This window comes from Bombus terrestris, chromosome 4 (genome assembly GCF_910591885.1).
Source record: "Bombus terrestris chromosome 4, iyBomTerr1.2, whole genome shotgun sequence".
NCBI classification, from domain to species: Eukaryota; Metazoa; Arthropoda; class Insecta; order Hymenoptera; family Apidae; genus Bombus; species Bombus terrestris.
This window is the reverse complement of record NC_063272.1, coordinates 8,766,610-8,790,221: the sequence shown is the minus strand read 5'-3', so window position 1 is coordinate 8,790,221 and position 23,612 is coordinate 8,766,610. Positions and strand designations below refer to the sequence as shown.

Sequence of the window (23,612 nt, the reverse complement as noted above, 5' to 3'; positions counted from 1 at the left end):
CACGATGTCGACCGCGATAGAGCTGTTTTACGGCGAGCTTCGTTCGTTTGTCGAAATCGAACGGAACAGAGAAAGGATCAGGACCTGGATCGAGCTTAAACCAGGAGAATCGTCCTTTCCGGTGAAATTATTCGTCGGGTACACCGGCGGAAGTACAAGACGTGGTTCGAGGAAATATCGTAAACGGTTTCATTAACAGCGAACGAAATAAGAGAAGGGATGAAGCACGATATCTTGCAACAAATTTTCGAGGTAACGTTTATACCCGGCGTAGCCGAGTAATTATCCCTTCCACCATCTCTGGTGAACGACGAGCAATACCTTGGAGAGGAATCTGGCGTGGCCTTCGTGTTACATCAGTGAGAGCATCGTCGTGTGATCGGCCTCACCCTTCTAGATTGAGCTATCGAGAAACTCTTGAAAACCTCCTTGAAATCGTGAAATCTTTATCCTCTGTTTAAACAGAGATCGCTGCGATTTACGCATCGTGTAGAACTAGAAAGACATTTTTCGGAGGAACGTAGATTCGATTGATTATTTCTGATAGGTAAATCTAATACAATGATGACATTACCGATTACGTATATGGAAGTATACGGATTTATTGACTTGCAATCTCATACCTACAAATAAGATCACGACAGTGAGTGAGAGAGAAAAGTATTATCATTGATGCTATGTTATCTTAAGAGGCTTCTTTCCAGTACTATACAGTATTAATTATAGTAATTAACAAGCGTTAATACAGTAACTACAAAAGAGCATCGAGCAGCTCCAACGAAACATTCTTCGTTAGAACTGCTAGAAATATTTCTTCGTCATAGTATCAAATCTTTGTAGTTATACGAAAGTATTACCGGTAAATCACACAAAATTTAACATACTTAAATTTAACATACAATTAGTATGTAAATGCTAGTGTAGCGTGTAGGTACCTTTTGAAGCCACTGTAAGTAGAGCTAACATTCTTTCATCTCCGTGTCATCTCGCTAGTCTCTTTTACAGTTCTGCGTAATACAAATAATTGTCTAGTAGAATAGTCCTGTCCCGCACGGACGCGATAGCAAGAAGACTCGTACTAAAACTCTTATTTTCGTCCGTTCGATCACTGTTAAAACGAATAGCACCGTGATCCAAGCACCCTGTTCTTATATTCTCGCTAAATTTCTAGATTCTCAATGAAACTTCTAAACTACGAAAGATCCAGAAGATAAAGGACTATAAAGACAGTTCGATAAAGCTTTCTGTCTCTATATTTAACATCTGCGAATCTATGCTATCGCTGTTCTATAGTATCGTTATGGAGAAAACTTCGTTCCAAGTCAAAAAAGGGGTAAGAGAGAGTAAAGTCTCGGTGAGAGAGCCGGAGGAAAGTGGAAGGAAGGGCCCCCCACGAGCCACGAGCAGGCCCGGCTCTCCGTGTGGTCTCCGCTACGCCTCGCGGCGACCTCATCCCTTCTGCTCACCACGACCATCCTCTTTCTCCTCCTTCTCCATAGTCTCCTTCTTCTTCTTCTTCTTTCTCTTCTCGCCGCGGCTCACTCTCCTCTCCTCGGCGGACATAAATCTCGGTAGGTTGCATTTATACTTAATGTTGCCAATATCCCGCTTGATCCCCTCCCCTCCCTCCACCGCACCCTTCACCCTTCCATCCTCGCTATCGTTCTCTTTCTCGCTTGCACTTCGCTTTCTTTATTAGCCGAGAAGACCCACCACCCGGCGGAATCGAGAAGAGTACGACACGCTGCTCTTCAGGTTCACCCGGTCAACCCTGGCGAGGGTGAATTTATCGTCCCCCTGGTAATGGATAGCCACGACGCCGTACGTCATCGACGTCTCGTGTAAGATAGTTGAGCTGTGCGCCTAAGATTCCTCGAGGATCAAGATCCTGCTACGCGGACAGGTTCCCATTTCTGGGATCGAGGTCGATCGGAGATGCGGGTCTTTTGTTGACCATACCTGTGCGCGTAATTTTAATAACAATAATAATATTTGTTTGTAATTAACGAGAAAGAGGACTCTTTGGTACATGTTGTTGCATGTTACAGAGTACTGCAGAAGATGGAGTTAGGATAAGAATTAAGATATAGATAATACTACGTAACGAATGGTATAGATAAATGAGAAAGAAGAAAAAGAAAATAGTAAGATGGAATGTACAATTGGCGATTAATGGGTCAGGGATCATGTTACAAGCTGATAATTCGAAAGAACCTAAAGATCTACAAAAAAAGTCGATGGTATTACAAAATTGGTTAGCAATTACTTTTATATGTATAAGCGATTAAGAGAATTATAATTGTTCGTAATTAGTTTGATGAGATTCAGGTTTGAAAAGAGTAGAACTTCTATGGAGACTAGTAGGAATTTTCGTGTATTATCATTTGTTAAAAAGCAAAAATATTGGCGCATTCATTTGGTAGATACATTAATAAACGACGTATGATTATACTTTTATTAATTGTAATTTTTTAAAATCTCTGCATTAATTGTAATGTTCTGTTAGAAGATCATGAAGTTTTGTAGTCTATTTAACAAGTAGATCAAGACGTAATGTAACTTTCTTGAGATGAACCTTTCTTTTAATAACGAGTGCGATAATATAATAAGACGAACTATATTGCATTTACATTTGAAACAAATTAATTAAATTAACGGGGTTCTACGTTCCAATATCTTTCAGTGATGCCAGAAAATTTATAACCCTACGATCGTAGAAATTCTATTTAATAAATACTACGATGCTTTTGTGTTAATAATGATTCTAAACACTGACAGCCTTGAAAATTTCTGACAAAGATCAAATTTGAAATTTCCAAAGAAAAATTAACCAATTATTTCCATCGATAAATAATACTTATTAAATTCCTTATCGAATATATTGTATTAAAAATTCTACAAATATTTATGTCACTTTCACACGAACGAAACAGAAACCTATTACACGAAAGAACCATCTACTATCGACTTATACGTAATATTCCATGAACGATCTCCATTAGCGATCATCCGAGTGCTTATTCATCGAAAATCACTGGAACGTTTTCCCACGGATAACTACCGCTTGAATTCCATAGAACTCGGCGGTATTCGCCGGAGGAGTGTCCCTCGGCCCGGAAAAAATTAATTATCGCGATCTCGACGAACGTACTGAGCTTCCTCTCGGATTAACGCGTGACCGTTAAATCGCTGCGATGATTTAGAGAGTGCAACGCGCAACGTCTCATCTCGGAGGTGTGACGTACACGGTGATAATGTTGGATGCAACGTCCGTACGATGGACTCTTAAGAGAGCGAGAGGGTTGAATCGCGTTGCTTGCCAGTCAACGGTTTAGGTTAGGTTAGAGGATCAAGCATGGAGATCACCTAAAGTGGACGAGCACGATCCACGTGAAGGATGAAACTACATCACTGTCCACGTCTCGGCACGAATTCTACACGGCACATCGGCAGTCGGCATGTTCGGTTTGCCTGTGACCTTGAACGACCCTACAACCACCATGAGGATTTACTTATCGAACTTCCTCTCGCTATGCTTGCACGGTTCCTGGTCTAGAAATAGCCGTGCACCTGTTCGTGGATCGGTCAATGATGCTGATTGATCGTTCGCAGGCTGTTCGTGGTTGTAACACTAACGAACGACTTTACTAGACCAACTAAAATTTTCCCTTTTATACAGAGGATATATTTTTTTTCTAAGGGAATTTAAATCTGAGAATGATATAGTTTGTCATTAAATTATGAAGTATAAGACACATTGATGTAGGAGATTCTTGGTGTTTGGTTGTAAGCTGAGTTGAATAGGTACAGTCATACACTGCATCAAACGTGCAATTTCTAACGGACGAACCAGGCATTCTTATAAATTACTTAACTACTCTTGATTTATCTTTGCTATCGTTTTCCTCTTTCCTGGATTATTTAACATCATCCCAGTTTGAAGATCTTTTGCAAAGCTCCCTTTGTCTTCTTACAAACACCAATCTGGCTCAGATTTGTTAACTTTTCTTTCTATTTTCTTCATTTAACTAATTATCCAATCACGAAATTATTTGTTGTACATTGTAACTACAGCACTGGAGAATCATTTTGTAACATGAAAACACTCATCGTAAATACATATCTGGACGTTTATCTCCTAACGTAAAAACATCTGAATCACACCGTATGTGCAAAAATACAATGACTTAAAAGGCAATCTATTCAATCATCGCACACCATCTCAATTGACAAAACGTTCTCACGCCATTAAATTACCGCCAATTCAGTTGGAAATTCGCAAGATCACTGAATACAAAAAATTCAATGCAAATTACCGAGTCCGACGCTTGGTACATATCTCTACGTACCATCGTCAATTTCACCCACACCAAAAGTACACACCAAGTCCAAGTCCAACCTAAAAAATTCTTACAAAATCCTACAAGAAAACCTGTTAAAACTTCAAGGGAACCGCATCTCTCTGTTCTCCCTAAAAGCAGAAAATGGAGTCTTGAAGGGGTTGGTTCTCACGTGTGCTATGGCGATGGTCTGAAATGGGGTTTATCGTGCGGGGCCGGCCGCGTTCGCTATCTACGAGCACTCCGGGGCCGTTTTTCTGTCAATCTCCGCGTGATCCCTGTAATTTCCTGTCTAGAAAACCACGCCGTGGCTTTAATGCTCCATTGTCTCAGCCGGTCGTTCCCTCCCCGCCCCTTCTGCACTCTGGACTGTACACTGTACTACTCCCAGTTTACTCCCACTATTTTAGCTATGAGCCTCACAGAGGCTCTCATCCTTCTTACTGATTCATCGAGAACGCGTCCAAGGTGCAAAGGACGAAGGGAGAAAACGGACGGCGGGAGAAAAACGAGCGAGTAGTAACCCTGGTCGTCCATTTGCACTCTAATTACACGAATATCGGGCAAATTGCACGGCGCGTTAACCGGCTGGACGATCGTTCTCTCGGCTGATACGCGCGTTATATGCTCTCTCTGCTCGAACCTCGAACACAGCTCGCCTTTTTTTGCACGCGTCGACCTCGTTTCTCTGATGATCCTATCTTCATTTACTACGCAGTACGTTCCAGGAAACACTTTACGACGCGGCAGCAAACGGCTCCCCGCTAGATAATGCCCATGCCCGTTTGTTAATTGGAGAGACACGAGTTTCAAGCCCGTGATCCACGACAGGACGGTTCGATCTGCCACTCTCAACGAACTGCTCGCGTTATACACGTTGATGAGTAATCGCTGCAAATTGTTCTTCTTGGTGATACGTTCGACGATATGAAGTGGTAGTTTGGTCGTCAGGCTTGCGGCCGTTTAATAAGGAATTCTGATTCGGGTCCGCGTGAGGATTAAGAGGAGTATGGAGGTTTTATTCTACACCACTGCTATTACTGCTGACTTATCACATGCTGGTTTAGCTCACCGATATTTCAAATTTCTTGCAGAAGCTTTATCTAATTTGCAGGCTATTCTTATAATTAATTGATCGAGAGATTAACTGTACTACCTAACCGTTTACTAGCTTAATCCTCAATTGCCATCGTTAGATCACGGATGACGTAGGTAATCATTTTTAGAATATCTCACATTAATTAGTATTCCATATTTTACAGCATAAAGATCATCAATGGAATCTATCATTTGGACGGATTAAAATTAAGTAATCTAACTGAAAGCGAATCCAAACTATGACGATCATAGTTACTTATTATCTACTACTTATTACCTACTTATTATCATATTTCGCGTTCAAAGAAAAGTAAAGGAAACCGCAGAAATTACACGTACAGGGATGTTTAATCGAAGAAAAATTCTGATACTTTTTCTTTGTATGTACCTTACTTGATTAATGTTGCAAAGATTGGTCTCAATATTCTAACTGACATTTATTTTTTTGTCAATTATTGCGTTAACTATGTATGAAGAAGGTAAACAACGAAGAAAATATGCCATTCGAAAACAAAATTCAATATTAAAAATGCGATATTAACTCGAAGTGGAAACCAAAAGCCACTTGTTTCGAAAATCATTTGGTGTCGAGATGAGGACATTCTATGCAGGGTTGCGTTCAGAAACAGACATAAGGTGGCTTGGTTGGTGCTTGACGGAGGGTCGACGAGGGAAGGAGCACGAGGAAAGGGGCAGGGGCATTGTGATGTGCAGAGATCGGTCACACGATAGACCCGGTCAAGGACGTGCTCCGTGTCGGGTTCCCAAGCGAGCTGTACACCACAATGTGTATACACGCGTGTGTCTGAACGCCTCCTCTTTTCTCTTCGCTTTTCTTCCCGCCTGTCTACCTGCGACTGTGCGTGTAAGAGTCACCCGTGGAATCCGGGCGCCATAACGTGGAAAAAGACGTAAATTAGTTCGTTAGGCTAATGAAAAGCGAAGTGGAGGCATAGTCAGGGGATTGTTTTAATAATCGCCACGGTTAGAATGCCAGGTCTCGTAAGTGTGCCTCGTTCGTTACGCACGTGGTGCATTTTCCTTTTTCTAGGACACTGGAACTCGAGCAATGGCGGCTCTAAAAGTATGTCTATGGTTTTGGTTCTGTGATCTTGTACAGTGATCGTGTGTAACTTTTATTTGGACCTGCAGATCTTGATTTTCGATAGAAATACGCTTTGCCAAGATAACATTAATTTTTCGAAGAATTTTTTTCTTAGAACGTAAATGAAGAAACGAAGGGTAGGAAGCATTGACAAAAGGAGAAAAGGAATGGAATAGGAAGAAAGAAAATATTGGAGGAGCAGGAACAGAAGGAAAATCATTAGGAGTACCACTCGAGTAATAAGTGATTTTCATAGATGTGTTAAGAAAAAGTGTAAAATATTCAGAGGTCCGAAAATCAAACAACTCGATACAACAATCGTTATCCACTGGCTGCACTTTATACATTGGATTCAGAAATTTGACAGTCAACGAGTTGTTACTTTCATTGACCTAACATGTTTGTCCTTTATTAGACTATACGTGGTATCGAAAATCTTGGTTGGACAATGTCTGAAAATGACTCGGATTTGAATCGGAAGCCGTGCGCTGTTTGCGAAATCGACGAGATCCTATCGTCATCGAAGTCTGGTAAATCGGTGTCATTCTAACCGTAGCTGCCATTCGCGCTGGCTAATGCAATTAGATAGCTGGTGGTGGTAGCACGCGCTCCGTAATCCATGGCGCGGTTAGGGCGGCCGTGTTATGTACACTTTCGCTACACCGCGCCAGCAACCTCATCTGACCTCCCCCACTCGTCCTCGTGCCCCTCTTCCCTTCCTTCCTAACCACGGCCAGTCGATCGTGTTCTCGATTTGCCTTTGTATCGATTCTGATGCATTGCTCCACTGGGAGCACCGTGTTTGTCGAATATGAAACCGACGATCGTTCCCTTACATACGATTTGTCTAGATTCAATTTTAAACGTAGCTTGAAATTTCGAATCCCTTTGGAATCAAGTAACAACGACAGATTTCTGAAGCTATAAGACACAATTTTTCGTTTTTTTAAATAGTGTGTTTGTCGGAGCTTGGTCCTCTTTTCATTGGTGTGTGTAAATATTTAATCAATATCGTATAGCCCTTAATACACATGTTTGTAAAGACGTGAAATTAATAGTGTGAAACATTTTGTTTAAAGTTATTAAAATGTCTCTGATTCGGAGAATTTTAATTAATTATTCAACCATTCAGAATTTTCAGAATGCATGTGCATGGAATTAGTAAGTATTCACGTAGATACTCTACTAAAACAACAAGCATCAAAGGCATTCGTTAATCTACGATTAATGTACAATTTCCAAGAATCAACGTGGAACAAAAATTACTCTCGAACCATCACCTACAACCAACCAACAATATTTTAACCCCAACCATTGGTATCCAGTACCTTCATCAAAATTTTCCCCTCTACAGTAGTATCGCTCCAACAGTATTCAACACTGTACACCTTACATTGTTTCCAAAGTTCATTCTTTCGCGAATCTCGTTTCCAGAGCTAACCGAATGTCGGCAACGGGATAAAGCTGGCCAATTCCAGAACGTACAAGATCCGCGAAGGCGCGTGCAACGTCGTAGCTCGTTAAGTCGCTGGAACGATGTCGTTTGTCACAATTTTACGTCGGATGGAATAAAGGGCGGTGGGGCCGGTCGGAGACCCGCCAGAAAAATCCTTCGCTCACGAACTGCTCCCGGAAGTCTCGCGTTCCTCCCGGTCAGCTCACGAGGTCGAGCCAGGCCCTGAAGTCGAAGCGGCGCTCGGTTGCAGGTGCACAGGTGCATCCTCCGTCGAGCGTTTGGCGCTCGTTTCATTGTATACATACATACGTAGTACAGTTCAAGCGTACTTGTTCCCCACGGTCCGAGAAGCGGCGCCGTCGAACCGATCTGACCTCTCGCTTCCTGCAATTTGGCGTTCTTGAAAATCAATGTGCGGACGGCTATCTCGCGGTTCCCATCGCCGTACAGTTCGCTCTGACTGGTCCCCCCATGAGAAACCTCGAGGTCGTCACTTAGGGGAGCGCCCGAGATGGAAAGGGGAAGCCGCGGCATTGAACCTCATTTACGCCGCTGGCTTGTTTGACCGAACGTGTTCCGGTCGAAATTCTGCTTGTTATATGTATGGCGAGAGCAGCTAGGCAATTCTCAAGTAGGTTCGTTGGTTAGGAAGTAGGTCGAAGGTTGGGATCAAGGAAGGTTTTTATGAAAATTAAATTTTGAGGAATTTTGGAATTATGGAATTAAAAGGCGAAATGTACGGCTAGCGTTAATAATTTGAATTAAGATTTAGGATTGACAATTGAATTAGAAGCTGAGTCAGGATCAAAAGAAATTTTGAAGAGGTTGCCTTGTGAATTATGTTGTTTCACCAAAGATGATGAAATGAGGAGGATGAAAGGAACGATTTAACGAATTTTTACTTATTATCGCTCGATTTCTCTGAATTATTGGAGGGTACCAGATAAGTACTAATAATTTCAACACTGATAGTATTGCTACAATAATTAGCAATAAATAATAAACAACTGCAGATATTAATCGCGTGATACGTAATTCAATTTGATAGAAGAAATATCGAACGTCATACTAGATGTTTCATAAATTTTCCTAATAAATACTACTACATAGGAGAGTCAATTGCCACATAAGACATTACTCAAATCAATTTATAAATCCTTTGCCTGCATCAACAGAATTTCCATGACACAATTAACGCAAACGATCGCCCACGTTAAACATCATTTTTGGCATTCTCGACTGTTCAAATAATTTCAACCTCGGCTACTTTCCCAACTTAGACGAACGACTGAATACGCCGTAATCATTGGTCATTAACGATCCCGACTGTGTCAGTCATCGTTAATCGTCCACTTTTAATTTTCGCTAGCCTATGTTTTTTTTCCTAACGTTTCGCCGGGCGTTGTTGAATCATCACTTCCTTTTTCGAGCGATCCGCTCGAAACAATTGCGAAAAGTAGGCGCGCGATTGCGCCTCTCCTTGGGAACGCCTTGCGAAATCGATGTCGCGCGATAGCGTCTGCGATACACCTGCATATGATGATTATAATGGCGATTACTCGTGACCGGGTTTTCGTTTCAGATGCGCGCACGCACCAGGGAAAATCGTTATGAGAATCCCTTTTGTGTGCGCCACGTCTCGTGAATTCTTTGCTAATGATCCACGCCACGGTTACTCACTTAAAATAAACCTGCTTACGATTTCACGTTAGCACGAGGTGTATGTTGTTGGAAGACGTAAGTTCTCAGTTTGATCATTTAGGCAGTTTATGACTTTGAAATCGCGTATGGCAATCTTTATGATTAATTGGAAATTAAAAGATCGAGCGAGGTTGATATAGTATAATATTTTCATAATAATTTAATCATAGTTAAGGTATACATTCTGTTTTATAGATACAATGCAATTGTAAAAACAGGCAAAAATAGGTAAATAGAATCATATACCATCGCGTGACGATGTGTGAGCAAAGTAGCTACTCTTTTTGCTTCTGTGTCATTTGAAATGCCATTTTCTGAGGAATAAATGATACCTAATTAAGGACTAATTGAAGTTCAAGGAGAAAAAGAAACGAAACAGAAACGTATAACATTAAAAGGGAACGGACGGGAATAATATGTATACAGAGTTTTCACACACGAAATTTGGTATAGTGAGTTAAATTACTATATCAAAGTTACTGTGTGTGTTTGGAGCAAAATTTATCTACAGCGAGTAGTTTTAACGAACCTATTCGTCGTCAATTGTTAAATAGACATTGATTTCCAAGGGCCATTGTCCCGGCGTTGAGCAAGCCGCAGAAGATAAATCGAACTGGACGTTGCGTCTGCCCTGACCAATAAATCCATCTGGCTTACGCAACAGGTGGATATCCTCTTCGCGTCGGAGTTTCCATTTCTTTCAACAGACCTCCGGTCTCGACGTTGCACAACCCCTGTACAACTAATTAAATTCGCCCAACTATTCTTCTTAGACGTACGACCGCGTTAGTATTTTGCTATTCGAATAAAAAGCATTGTCTTCTATTACATCGTACCAAGATATCGGATCACAAAATATCTTCAACTTTGATATTCATTGTATGTAAATTTTCAAATATTCAACTTTTCAAATATTTAAAGGCTCAAATGTTTAGATTTTTATTGGTTTAGAGTAGAAGAATAGACCAAATATGGTCTAGCAGTAGACAATTTATGGCAGAGCGGGATAAAATAGTCCACGATAATTTTCGTATTAAATTACTACCCAAAATAAAGATTTTTTTGAGGAAAAAAAAGAGGAAAGGTATAGACGAGGGATATATTTTAACAGAACGCGTTAACCGCGCATTCGATGCTTTTCCCTCTTGCGCGATTGAGCTTCAAAGATAAGCCCTGTTCGGGGGAGAAATGGCATAATGAGATCGGTACGTGGCCGTAACACGCGTTGCTCGTATAGTGACGTCGGGGAAACACGGGATGACGACGACGTGGGATCGTCCTTGCGCTCGCTCCCGCGGCCCCCATTGTTCCCCTCGAATGGCGGCTCGTTTTGCTCGCAGTGGGTCGTGCGATCATCGAAAGTGCCTCATTTTTCCTTCAGAATTGTTTAATCGTTCGACTACGTCTGGCGGTATTATTCACGCCTAAATTATTTAATTCTTGACTTTTGCTTTTAACACTTTCTTCGTGGGCCACTGTATTTTTCATTTTTCCATTCATCGATCAGTTACGATTCTATATACAACACACCTGTGGGAAATTAAAAATACCAAAGTACACGATTCTTCAGTTTTGTTCATAAGAATATGTACGATTAGTAGAAATTCTTTTATATTTAATTAATAATAATTATATTGCACCCTCGTTCAAAGGCAATGAAACTAAAGAAGATTAATATTTTAAAATATATACGATGAATTGTATTGGAACATCATAATTAGACTCTGTATTCTTAATCAACAGTATTATCATTTTCATATAATCGTATGAAAACCCTGAAGAACTTTGTTATTGTGACAACTTGAAAAACACGTTTTCCGATCTCTATCACTTCCAGAGCAGTAGTGTTACATATCTGTATATAGCATTTGCCTCTTTTAATATAATTTTAGTATAATTCACTACAATATCATTGTGCCGTAACAAACCAAAGTATTAACTTGAATACATTAGAAATGAATTTATTTCCACTTGAAAACAAGAAGAGGGAAAATCTATTCCTAAATGTCTTATTCCTAAACAATTCGTATTCCTAGCATTCATTTCAACAGAAGCTGTGTATCTAGCATTCCTATGCGAGAAATAATTGTTTGAAAACGATCTTAATTGTGTAACAAGGCTACACGGCGACGTTACTATGCGAAAACTGGCAATTGAACGACAAAGACATCCGTTGCGTCCTTCGAGCAGCCAGAATGCGTATATCACGCGTCGAGTAATCCAATGTAGATTAAATGCAAAGTAGAGGAATCGTAACACGTACGGAATCGAAGCGTGTATCGAGTTCGATTTGGCGAGCCTTGAATGAACTGGGCCGATTCTGGCTGCCCTTTCTCCGACTGTGCTCACACTTTGATCCCATAAACTATTTATGCTAATGACAATGCTAATCGTGTGAAGTCAACGCCTAAGACACCATCGTTGTCTCGAAGCCGGTGCACGAGATCTCGCTGGGCGTTTCAGAGTAGAAGAAGAAAGAAAAAAAAGGATAAAAATAGAAGCAGTCAACGAGCTGCCGCTATGCTAATGTGCTCGTGGCATTAAATGGCGTGAAATTCGATTCGAAAAATGCCTCGTACATTATCGTGTCTGTCTGTCTGGTGCAACTGGGTTTCTCTACTACGGCGCCTACGGAAATTGCTTAGAAAACTGTTAGACTTTACATGTGTTGTTTGACGTTCAATATCGACGGTTGCATAGCTCATTTTCGTCTACTTCAATCTGCACCTGTTATGATCCACACTTGCGGATCAGAATAAATTTCCTTACATAATTTAACCCTGAAGGAGAATTTTCCTTTTCAAGACGCGAAATATCTCGAAATTCATTATTCATCGATCGTGATGATTTGTAGCCCAATTATAATCTATGGAACTATATAACAATCTGGATACAAAATTGACAATTAATGGGTTAACGTTACATTGGTAGAGGTCGTTACAATGATCATACCACAAATTATACAATTAACTACAAGTACAAGTAACTGTAGAATAATACAGTGAAAATATAGAAAAATTAGATATCGAAAACGGATAAAAGATACAATGAATACAGAATAGATCTCGTTAAAATATCGAATAAATTGAAGCAACAAAGATCTTATCCATGTTTGTCGAATGGAATTATCGATCAATTGAAGAATATCCTTTCGCGACATTCCACAGCAGATGCACGCAGATGCATTAAGGAATTTTATCATTCCTTTAATAAACTATTTCATCGTATCTTCATTATGGTGTAATTTAATAAATAACTTTCCTATCGATATTTAATCGAGTGTGAATTTAGAAAGGAAACGGACTTCAAGATTAGTCATTAAATATAATATTTCGCTTCACAATCAAGCATCGAGAATATACTTCACCGAACCAGCTGCGACGAGAACAAGGGTCTCTCGAGGAGTAATTTCAGATGGTTTTTGCCAGGTTCTTCTATCCGATTGGTCGTTTTTCCACGCAACTGAAAGCGGTATCCTTCATCATTAGTCGTTCCCTGCTCCGCTAGATTGGACAAGCTAGTCGGATTCAGGCTCGCACGGATCGCCGCTCGCGCCTCGCGATCCCGCCCAATCGCGGGCAAAAAGCGGATGAATTCAGCGCGTAACAACGTAACGACAACGATCCTGGCTAATGGTCGTCTCTCTGCGCACCACGCTATTTCATGGATATACCCGAGAGGTGTTGCCATTAAGCGTTCACCGTCGGTAGCCAAGCAACCTTAATGCGACGATTAATTTTTCCTTCAGTGGTCTCGTTGCTCGTATTCATCGAATGATCGATAGCTTTCGATTCCTTCGTTAGACTTTATTCTTTATTTTCCGGCTGCCTGATCGAATAATTTAATAATTATGCTCTACATTTTCAGACGAGTTTTTGTAGTTACACGTATACATTTGAAGATAATTTTTATTTAAATGAGCATTAGCTGTGCTCGATGCTGCGAGATCGTATCGGTGAAATAATATTGAAACGTTGTACGTAATTGAAAATTGCATTAAATTACATTCTTAATTTTACCACTAAGATATAGTGCTCAAGTTGTTATAGAAAGCAAATGGCTGTCGTCGATGAAATGAATTATCTTGACTTCCACGTGGCTCAATATTCAGCTTGAAATTAGGGTTCAAATCGAATTTCCTTACAAATATATCCTGTTTTTCTTGAAATTCCAACTGTTAGCCTCACTATCGGTATGATGATTATACAAATGCATTCGCAATTTTTCTACTTCCAAATTATCGAGTACTCGCCTGAGGCGATTAAAAGGTTGGACGCTTAAAATTCAACATTTCTCAATTAATTAAAATGCTCATTAAGATATCAATTTTACCATATCACGCTAAAAATTCCAATCTCTCTCGACACTTTGTCCCTCGACTTCGCTCAAAATGTCATCCCATGTCCAATCGTCACAGCTGCGATTAGAATTACTGACGACAGCGCATATATTGCGTCGTATCAAACGTTCCACCATCCAGGGAAGCAACCGAACAGGGAGTAGGATCCAATTTGCCGTGATCGTCGCTCGTAAATCTCACGGTTCGCATAAGTGCGCGCAGCGACTGGCAATTTCAGATAGAGACGTTCGCGTTTCCACGAAGTAGCGCACGGGATCGAACGTTCGTTTCCACGGAATCGAGCAGCTTCTTTCATTGAGAAGTCGCAAGTTGGAATCGCGGAGAAGCGTCCACGCGTCCAGGTGACTCGTCGCCTCACCTCTTATAGCGGTGCTGATCCGAGAAACGATTTCTCGGTTCGCGGAGCGCTGCGGCGGCCAGAAAAGTCATACGGTCGGCGATCGGTAGGCTGCACGACTTTGCGCAGCTCGCCTTGCATCCCATTCCGAATAAATTATCGATACGTATACACGTCGACCGTCCTCGGTGCACGCTCGCGACCGGGGAACTTGTCGCCGGCGAAGTGCAACAAGCTGGCCCGCCCAATGAGACGGAAGCTGACTTCCGTGACGAACGTGACCGAGCTCTCTCGAAAAACGTCCCTCGGATATAATATCTGCGTAACGATTTAATAGTCTGTTTCGCGGTCTTTTTAGTTACAGTTCCTTTTTCATTTAACTCACATTACCCAATTCTGTTTTTCTTTAAACATCGTAGCTAAGAGAATTCCAAGAATTCGTTTACTATCTTTCTCGTCAGTATTTATTCGTTTAAATTGTACAGTTTTCTGAAATTTATAGAAATTTATGAGATTTATAGAATTTATTTATATCAAGATATTTGTGGCGCTATGACAAACTACTTTTATTCCGTTATTGACGTGAACTTTTCAGTATTAACAAAACCGACAAGAAACGAAGACATTACGATATTTAAGAGATCGACAATTCGATCGACGAATCAACCGACCAGGTGCCGGTTTAACAAGTTAAAAACCAAATAAAGAACCGATCAAACTCTCCCTAATCCTTGACACACGATCGATCACGAGTCGTGGCAAAAGGTTAAATCCTGGTTCCGTCAACGATTACCGAACAACATCGTTCTAGTGACGACATTACGATTATCCCACGGCGTTGCAGACCGGAACGATCGTTTAAACCCTTGGAATCGCGATCAACGTCCGATATCCAAGTGTCGATTTTCGATCACGAGACTCGGTCAACTTCGTTTGCCCTTGCGAATGAGGAGAGAGGAAAGAAACTATTAGAACCATTTCCTGAAGCTGTTTCTTCTCTTGTCTTCTTGCGCCTGTCCGCGAGAGAGGCCTCTCCCCCTTTCGGACGATGCTGTTTTCACTGTGTATTTACGGAAATTGCCGAGCCCGTGGGCTGCTACTTTTCTGCCGACAGTGATTCGTATACTGGCTGCAACGGCCGCCGGGGCAAACGATTACAGTTCTCTTGCACTTCTTGGAACCGTTGTCCTTAAGACCCATGGCAAAACTTGGGCCGGTCTTCGCCTCCTTCCTCTTCTTATCTCGGTGTTCGCGAGCCGCTTGCACGACTTCCTCAAAACACGATAGGAAACGACGCCAAGGATGCAAGAGACACTCAAACGTCCTCGAGGCAGCTTGGTACCGTTCCATCCGGAGAGAAATTGCCCGCTCGTAAATTCATCTACTTTGTTAGCTTCATCATCCGACCAGTAATGATGCACTCGATTGCTCCGACGGTTATATCGTGCGATTTCTACGGAGATACCGCGGACGAAGAGAGTCTTTTATTAAGAGGGACTTGGTGGCTAGAAAGAATCGATAGATTGCTTTAGTTCGGTTATTACGTCACTGTGGAGGTAATCTTGGGTGGAATTTTTGTTCGAGACATGTTAAAGAACGAAGAGACATTGTGGTGAAGGAAGAATCTACTAAAAGCTATCATTTAATGAATTTTCTTCGTATAAATGGCAACCTCGACGAACGTAGAGGATAAATCGGTTTGATTCGATTGATATCACTTTGTAGAGATTTGGATTGAAAGATTCCTTGTGACACATTGAAATTTCGTTAAACGATACATTCTCACTTTCTTTCAAGTAAAATATAATCCATAGAAACATAACCAAATAGTTTAATTCTTTTCTTCGTCCCAACTTCAAGAAATCATTTTGCTTATAGATTATAGAAAATCAGAAATAGGAATCGTTCGAAACCCTATTGTTATGTGAAATTTGATAAATATTGGGATATAATACACGACTCTCCCGTAGGCAGAAAGTATCCCACTAGCAACAGAGTTCGATTGAGTGGGAAACTTAAACTGCGGACAAGTTTCTCACAGAATCAAACCGAAAACGCGCGAAACGAGTCCCTTAACTATCCAGGCCGAGTTGAATTAAAATCATGGAACACCGTAAACGGCCAATGTCCTTAAATAGCTGAACAGGATTATGGGTCGCGCGAGAAATTCTGGATTGTCAGCTCGTTAGGCGAATCTTACCTGGCCGTTTTCTCGATTTTCACTGCCGACGCGGCATTTCATTACTGCCAACCGGAGTTCTCTCCTCGGTCCGCACGGAACGACGCTAATAACCGCTCGAACAGCTTATTTACATGATATATCGGGCCAGTGGCGACTTCGAAAGCTCGCCGTTAACCGCGTTCCACTCAGTGCTGTATACTTCTCTTCGTTTCTAACGTCCTACACTAGTTATCAGTTGGCGGGTTTAATTGCTAATTAAACAGAACAAAGAGGATGTTTATAGGAAGCTATAAATTGAGACACTAGAATGTTCTGGAATGTGACAAGAGAGAAAGCGCAGGAAACTTGGAAAGCAAGAAAATAGAAATTTGGAAAATTTCTGGGGAAATGAGGAAAAAGAATTTAGGAAAGAGGGAAAGTCAAAATTTGAGCAATTCCGAGAAAAGTAAAGAAATAGAAAGGTAAAAAATAGAAATTGTTATTTTTCCTAATTAGAAGCGTCCAACTTTCTAGAAATTAAAAATTCAACTCTTAGAATGTCGAGTATTTAAAATTCCTTCCGTGCCTTTCTTAAATCTGAAAGTTTCTTAAATCTTGCATTTTCTCAAACTCTCGCATACAATAAAATCGAAATGTAGACTCGTATCAAAGACACCAGATACTATGTATCATCCTGGAACCTCTTCTCAAATGAATGTCATTGTCGAGCAACAAAACCAAACTGGATTGCACTCATAACGGCACCAAAGGCACCGTCTCTGCAAATGTCAGAACCCTTTTCACCATAGCGTCGTCGGACAAATAGTAATTAACAGTCCCGTTAGAAACAACCTCCCCGCTTATCAGGCGTTAGGCGAGTCCGAGGCAATGATCACGAGATAACAAGCTCGGAAGCGGCACGATGGAATACGTTAGCCTGTGCGTGTGCCGAGGGCGGAGTATCGAACATCTTCTAAGCGGATCGCGCGTTTATCGTGCAGACGATTCGATCGTCTGGCCGATCGTCGACAGGTAGGTAGGATCAGAGATCGGTCGGTGGAATTTCAGTTCGGTCGCGCGATAAGGGCCACAGATTGTATATCTCCAGCCGCTCTCAGAGTATATGCTACCGCTGGAAAGTAAGTACGTGTGGATGTTTGCTTAGATTTGATAAAATGTTTAGTCTAAAAAATTGCAGAGGGTAGAGAGACGACCAGAATGAATTTATTCTTTATGAAAACTGTCGTAACACGATAGAATTTACTCTTTAAAGTTTACGCGCAACAAAGATACTGATATTCGTATATGTCAAGTATTATGAATTAGTCTTGTTATTCAACGACTGAAAAGCTACCGTCTTTTATTGTGAAAATTCATAAAGCGTTAAACGTTTTATTGTCATTTGGGATTAAATCAAAAGAAAGGATACATATGTTTTGCAGTGGTTGTAAAGTGGTTTATACGATTAATTTTATACGATTAACCAAGGCGACGATATTTAATCTCGTTTAACGCTTCGAAGTATTTAATTGTAATGCATCATCGATACAATTTTAAATAAACAATTTTCATATCGCATATTATACATCTATCGATTTTGCAAGAAGGTAATAATCGTTGCTTTTGATCGCTAGTTTCCTATGAATTCATACATTTCAATATCATTCACGTATTGTTAATACAAATAGACCAAACTGTCCGCTTATATGACTTATGTATATTTATGAGTGGTAGTGTAGGTATATACACGAGGCAACGTTCACTCAGGCAACGGAGCAGCAACTGGACTCTCTCTGAGCAGGGAGAAACGGGAACGAGCCGCATCCGCTACATAAAGGCGCGGCAGCAGGCCTTAAAGCCCGGAAGAAGGTTCGTCGGAGCTTCGAGCATGTATATACGGTCGGTTGAGAGGCGGTATTCAATAGCATCGATAATAAAATCATGGCAGCGGCGTGTTCGCGCGTGTTCGCGGCTCGAGCGTGTGCCCGCGATCTGTACGTGGGGGCCAGTCAGAGTGCAGCTGCGCGCATCATCGTCATTAGGCCGTTCGCCTCGGGCTAATGACTGTATTGGACCCACCGGGCTCTGTCGTTAGATCGATGGGATCTTTGTTTTCCTCTTCGACCGTGTCTTTAACATTGCGTTCCTTTTAAGCCAGTTTTCAATGCTTTAGTTTTATAAAAACGGAGTTAATACGTTAGTTGTAGTGGGATCAAGCTCAATGCGTAGCCATTACGATATTTGTTTCTTATTATAGCTGTGAAAGATTGAGGTATTTGCAGGAAATTTCAGCGTATAAATCGAGGTTCAGCTATACACGAAAGTGTCATTCACATTTTCTTAGATAACTGTAAAGATCTATCTTACTTAGAACTGAATCTACTTAAAGATCAGACGATAGAACAGTCAGTTTTTGATTCTTCATTGAATTTCTCATTGAATGTGACGGTCTGTATTATCCAGAATCAACTATAACACAGACGATCACTTTTGACTCTGTCTTTAATTTCGAATTATACGGTGGCGAATTACTGTGTATAATTTCTTCAGACATAATATTAAGACGGTAAGAAATATAGAATTGTTAAGGTTGACGTAAATACCCATAGAAAGAATCATAAGGCGAGAGATCGAACATCGCAAATAATCTATCAAATTTTCCTTTGTATATTGAAATTCGCACTATACTTTTTCTATGCCACTGAAACAAAGAAAAGCTAAAAACGATTCAACATACCGTTTACAATAGTAATCACAGTGAAGTATTCGCGAGATGTTCTAGTCAGATTCGAATTTATTCTTCGACATATTCGATCCAATCTCGGCTCAAGAGACAGAAGAGATAAAAAGGATCAGTTTTCTTTCCGTGAAACTTCCTCGATGAAAATCGGGAAGCCATCAGTTCAGAAAGAAGCCGCTTCCGAGACGTATAGCATGGCCTCCATTGGCACAAGGTAGAAGAAATAATATCGAGCTTGCAACATCGGCTATTAAGTCGCTCCTCCGTGCATTGTTATGCCCGCTCTGCAGGCCATGGGGCATTATTAGTCGTGCGCACGTGTAATTTCAACAAATCCCCCGTAGCACGGCTCGAAATTGTATCGTCATCACAAGCCAGAGACTCGCCTGCCATGCTAATTAGATCCGATCTTGGCAATTATCTGCTTTCTTCATCGTGCGTCTTTCGCGGCTAGCCGTTGTTGAATCGATAAGAAGGAGGAGAAGAGGAACCTCATAGCCAGGCAAATTATACCCGGTTCGAAGCGGACCAGGCCCACTAAAACGCTCAATTGTAGCTCCCGGGCCCAACCATGACCTGGCCTCACCGGCAGCACTCTCCCTTTCGATCTTCTCAGCGGTTGATGCACCTGCGACCCGTTGGACCCGTTCTTTGGTCGGACATGAGCCTCGTACGTCACTTTCGTTGAAATTCCTCGATGCTTCCGGGTAATTAGAAAGGTTCTAGGCTCAATGATTTTACACGAGAATATTTGTATTTGGCATTAGATAATTTTGATAAAATTACAACGATATTGTTTAAATCGGATTTCCAAGCTTGGAGATAGTGGATTATTTCTAAGGTTGGGGAATTTTCACGAATTCTTGAACTTTACGGTGTTGCAGTAAAATTGAAATTGTGGCAACTACTTTCAGTAAAATGGTTCCATTTGTATCAAGTTTTGAGGATTAGAAATTTCGTCGATTCATCCCTTTTATGCGAAATCAAGTCAATGGGTTAGTTTTGAGATTAGGAAATTTCCACAACTTGATATGCGCTAACTCGATGTAGCTGGTATTTTAGTAAAAACTTCATGGTACTTTTAATCTTGAAAATTCATAAATTTTCAATTTTTACAAAACTGACACGATGACCAGAAACGGGAACTAAAAAAGTTTCATCGTCATCCCTAAACGTAGTTTTCGATAAACCTGAACCACACCGATTCATAGCCATTAAAAAACAATCAGAAACTACAAAAGATTTATCGAAAGGCTGCCTCAAATCGGAATGAAAGTGGCGAGACCACCCACGAGACGGCGCATCCCTGGCAAGCTCGGTGACCGGAGGCAACGATGGATATAAAATTTCTCCTATCTGCTCGGAAGGATCAGGGCTATAGAGGCGTGCTCGAGGTGGCGTTTAAGAGGTCAGTCGCTAGTTCCGGAGGGTCTGCGCGTTCCTGTCCCCAGAGGCAAGGACGCCTACAGTTCCCTCACCTTCGTCTTCGCCATCTGGTCGATCGTGTTGTTCGCTGTGTAGCACCTGAAGCCAGCGCCACGGCAGCCTGTTGCTTTCCAAAGAATTCGCGCATTCCGCTATCCGAGCGGCATTACCAGCAACAAGAGCAACTCGATCGAACGACTAATGCTACCTACGCGATCCCCTTACCCCACACCCTACCTTCACATCGTAAGAGCTACAGCACGCTTTCCTTTGGTATAGCTTGAGCTACTCGACGACGGACACGCCGGCGGAATTACGAGTAACGCGATATGACCCCTCGTATATACCGCGAGGCCCGTTGCTCGAGAGCGGCTATACGAGGAAATACGTTGCAGTAGAAATGGCCCGTCGGGGTCAGACGGTTCGCGTGATGGAACCTCGTCTTCGGACTTTGTCTTCGCACGTGAGTCTTCTGCCGCTATAGACGATGGGCGTGGATCGGTATTAATCCGTTGAGTATAAGTACACTTTCATAAATTGTTTCATGCAAGCGTAAGAAGATAGCAATGCTGAGTAGAATATCATATTATAAATACAATACGTGTGGATAAATGAACTTAATTTTGAGATATAATCTTCTATGAATTTTTACACACGAATACACATGCTCATACATAATATAATAATTTATATTTATTAATTTTATTTTATTAATATTTTATACCTTGCAGCATGTAGAAGTGCATCGATATCGGTGATTGTATTTCAATTCAGGGCTTCGAGATGATCATTTTCACTGTAAGCGGTATCGTATAATTTCTTTCATCATCGTACTTATGTTTATCTATGCGGTAAACATTCTTCATTTTTAATAATACGTAAGAGTGGCAATTTCACGATTCCAGTCAGCCAGGGAGTCCGCTACAGTTTCCTTGTTTTCTTGATCTACTTGTAGAGTTATGAAGATGTATTTATTTTACGTGAAGACAAGATATTATTAGAACAAGTGTAGATATGGTTTCGACTGTCCTTGCGGAGAAAGGTGTATATGACCGCCCGAGCTCGGTCGCCGAGTTATGGAAATGGCTCGACGTTTCTATTCGCATTGCGCAATCCATTGTCGAGGATAATAGGATTACCGCGGGAGGAGCATGGTATACCGTTCTGGTGACCTTCTCCATAATGTTGCACGGTGCTCCGGGTGAAACACACGCTGGTTTACCCTACAGTGAGTCAACATATTAGCACAAAAGCTCGAAAGTTAACGTAATATAGGTTGCAATGAAACATAGATCAAGCTACAAGTTGCAACTTTCATCGCCATTCCACTTCGTATCTGCCATTGTACCTTGAAATTTTCCTAGAAACGAGCGTACTAATTTTCTCAACTCAAATATCACGCGTGTAAATTAATTCGCTGCTTTTACATTTACTTGTTGCTAATATACCGTTTTAAACTCAAATAATTGCCTATGTAATAACAATTTCTAATATTCTACAAAATAAAAAATATTATTTCAGCGATTAAATTAATATTCCATGAAGCATAAATAAACGTTAGATTTTGCACGAAAAGGCATCGATTTCATTTATAAAGCTAATCAATTCGCAACAGTTTGTCGTAGTTTCCTTATCTCTCGATAGTTAGGAAAGATAAGATACACGATCCAGTGAATAAAATCGAGAACGACATTTTAGAAAGTTTCGACGATATTTTATCATGCTGTGTGTTCCACGAGGAAAAGGTTTATTTCCCAACAGCCTTCTCGAAGTGCGGATATATCGCGTTACTTGTAATTTCCCGAGTGTCCGGCCGATATGGGCTGCCTGAGATCGATCGGGTGAGGTCAAGGAAATATCGTAACCATTCTAGATCCCGATTGTTTCACTTGTAATTCAACTTTTACGAGTGCAATCAATACGAATCGATTTTATTACTCGACGTAAATTAGCACCTCGATCTCTCAAACACGTGGTATGACTTAGTGATGATTTACATTTCAGACACGTAGTACGGATGTTTCCTCGTTGAAATCGTAAAAACGTTCTCAGTACTAGATACCACTAACAGCATCCTTAGATAATAAAAGATAATAAAGGAAGCGACGATTTAAACGATCAAAAATATGAATCGTAACAATTCCAGTAGCAACGAATAAGAGTGTCGTTATTCCTGAACGGCGAAACCGATCTTGCTCTCTAACCAAGGCTCCGTGAACGTCAATTAACGAAACGAGCGAGCGAATATCGGCTCACGGTTTACCCGTGGCACGCATCGTTGCGCTCGATCACTCGATCATGGCACTGGCCAGCCGGTAGCCGCGTCGAAATTATCTGCAATTTCAAGCAGTCGACGAGGCCGCGTTGCAAACGATTTATCCGCCGTCCGTGTATTAGCATAAACGGTTTATTTTAGATGGCCGTTGCCTTCTGGGGAAAGAGGTTGGATGAATTCGCGCTCCACTGATCTTACCGCTCAATCAACACCCCGTTCACGCCTCCACCAAGTCACTCACGGTTGAATCTTATGTCACGACATCGTATAAACGTTGGCTCCGACAGATCTACGCGCGTCTGCTTGAATAAACGACCGAGTCAGCTGCATCCTTTTGTCGAACGTGACTGACGCTCGCTGAATTTCGTAACTCTCTCTCTCTCTCTTTCTCTTCTTCTTCTTTTCTATCTTCTTTCTTCGATTGCATCAATCGATAAATGTTGCGTTTGAGTCGAAAGGTTTGATATATTAGATACAGGAAAAATTGAATAATTTTGGACCAATGATACAAAATTGTATAGTTTTTAAGAAAATGACGAATGTACTATGTATTAATATGTACTAATAAAATTATACTTATTACTATGTATTAATAAAATTATAAAATGATTATT

General features: G+C 41.1%; 1 protein-coding gene across 4 annotated transcripts in view; it reads right to left on the bottom strand.

Annotated features, from left to right (window-relative positions):
• LOC100647018 (paired box protein Pax-5) overlaps positions 1–23,612 on the bottom strand; it is a 146,249-nt gene that overhangs the window by 71,877 nt on the left and 50,760 nt on the right. The window lies entirely within an intron of this gene.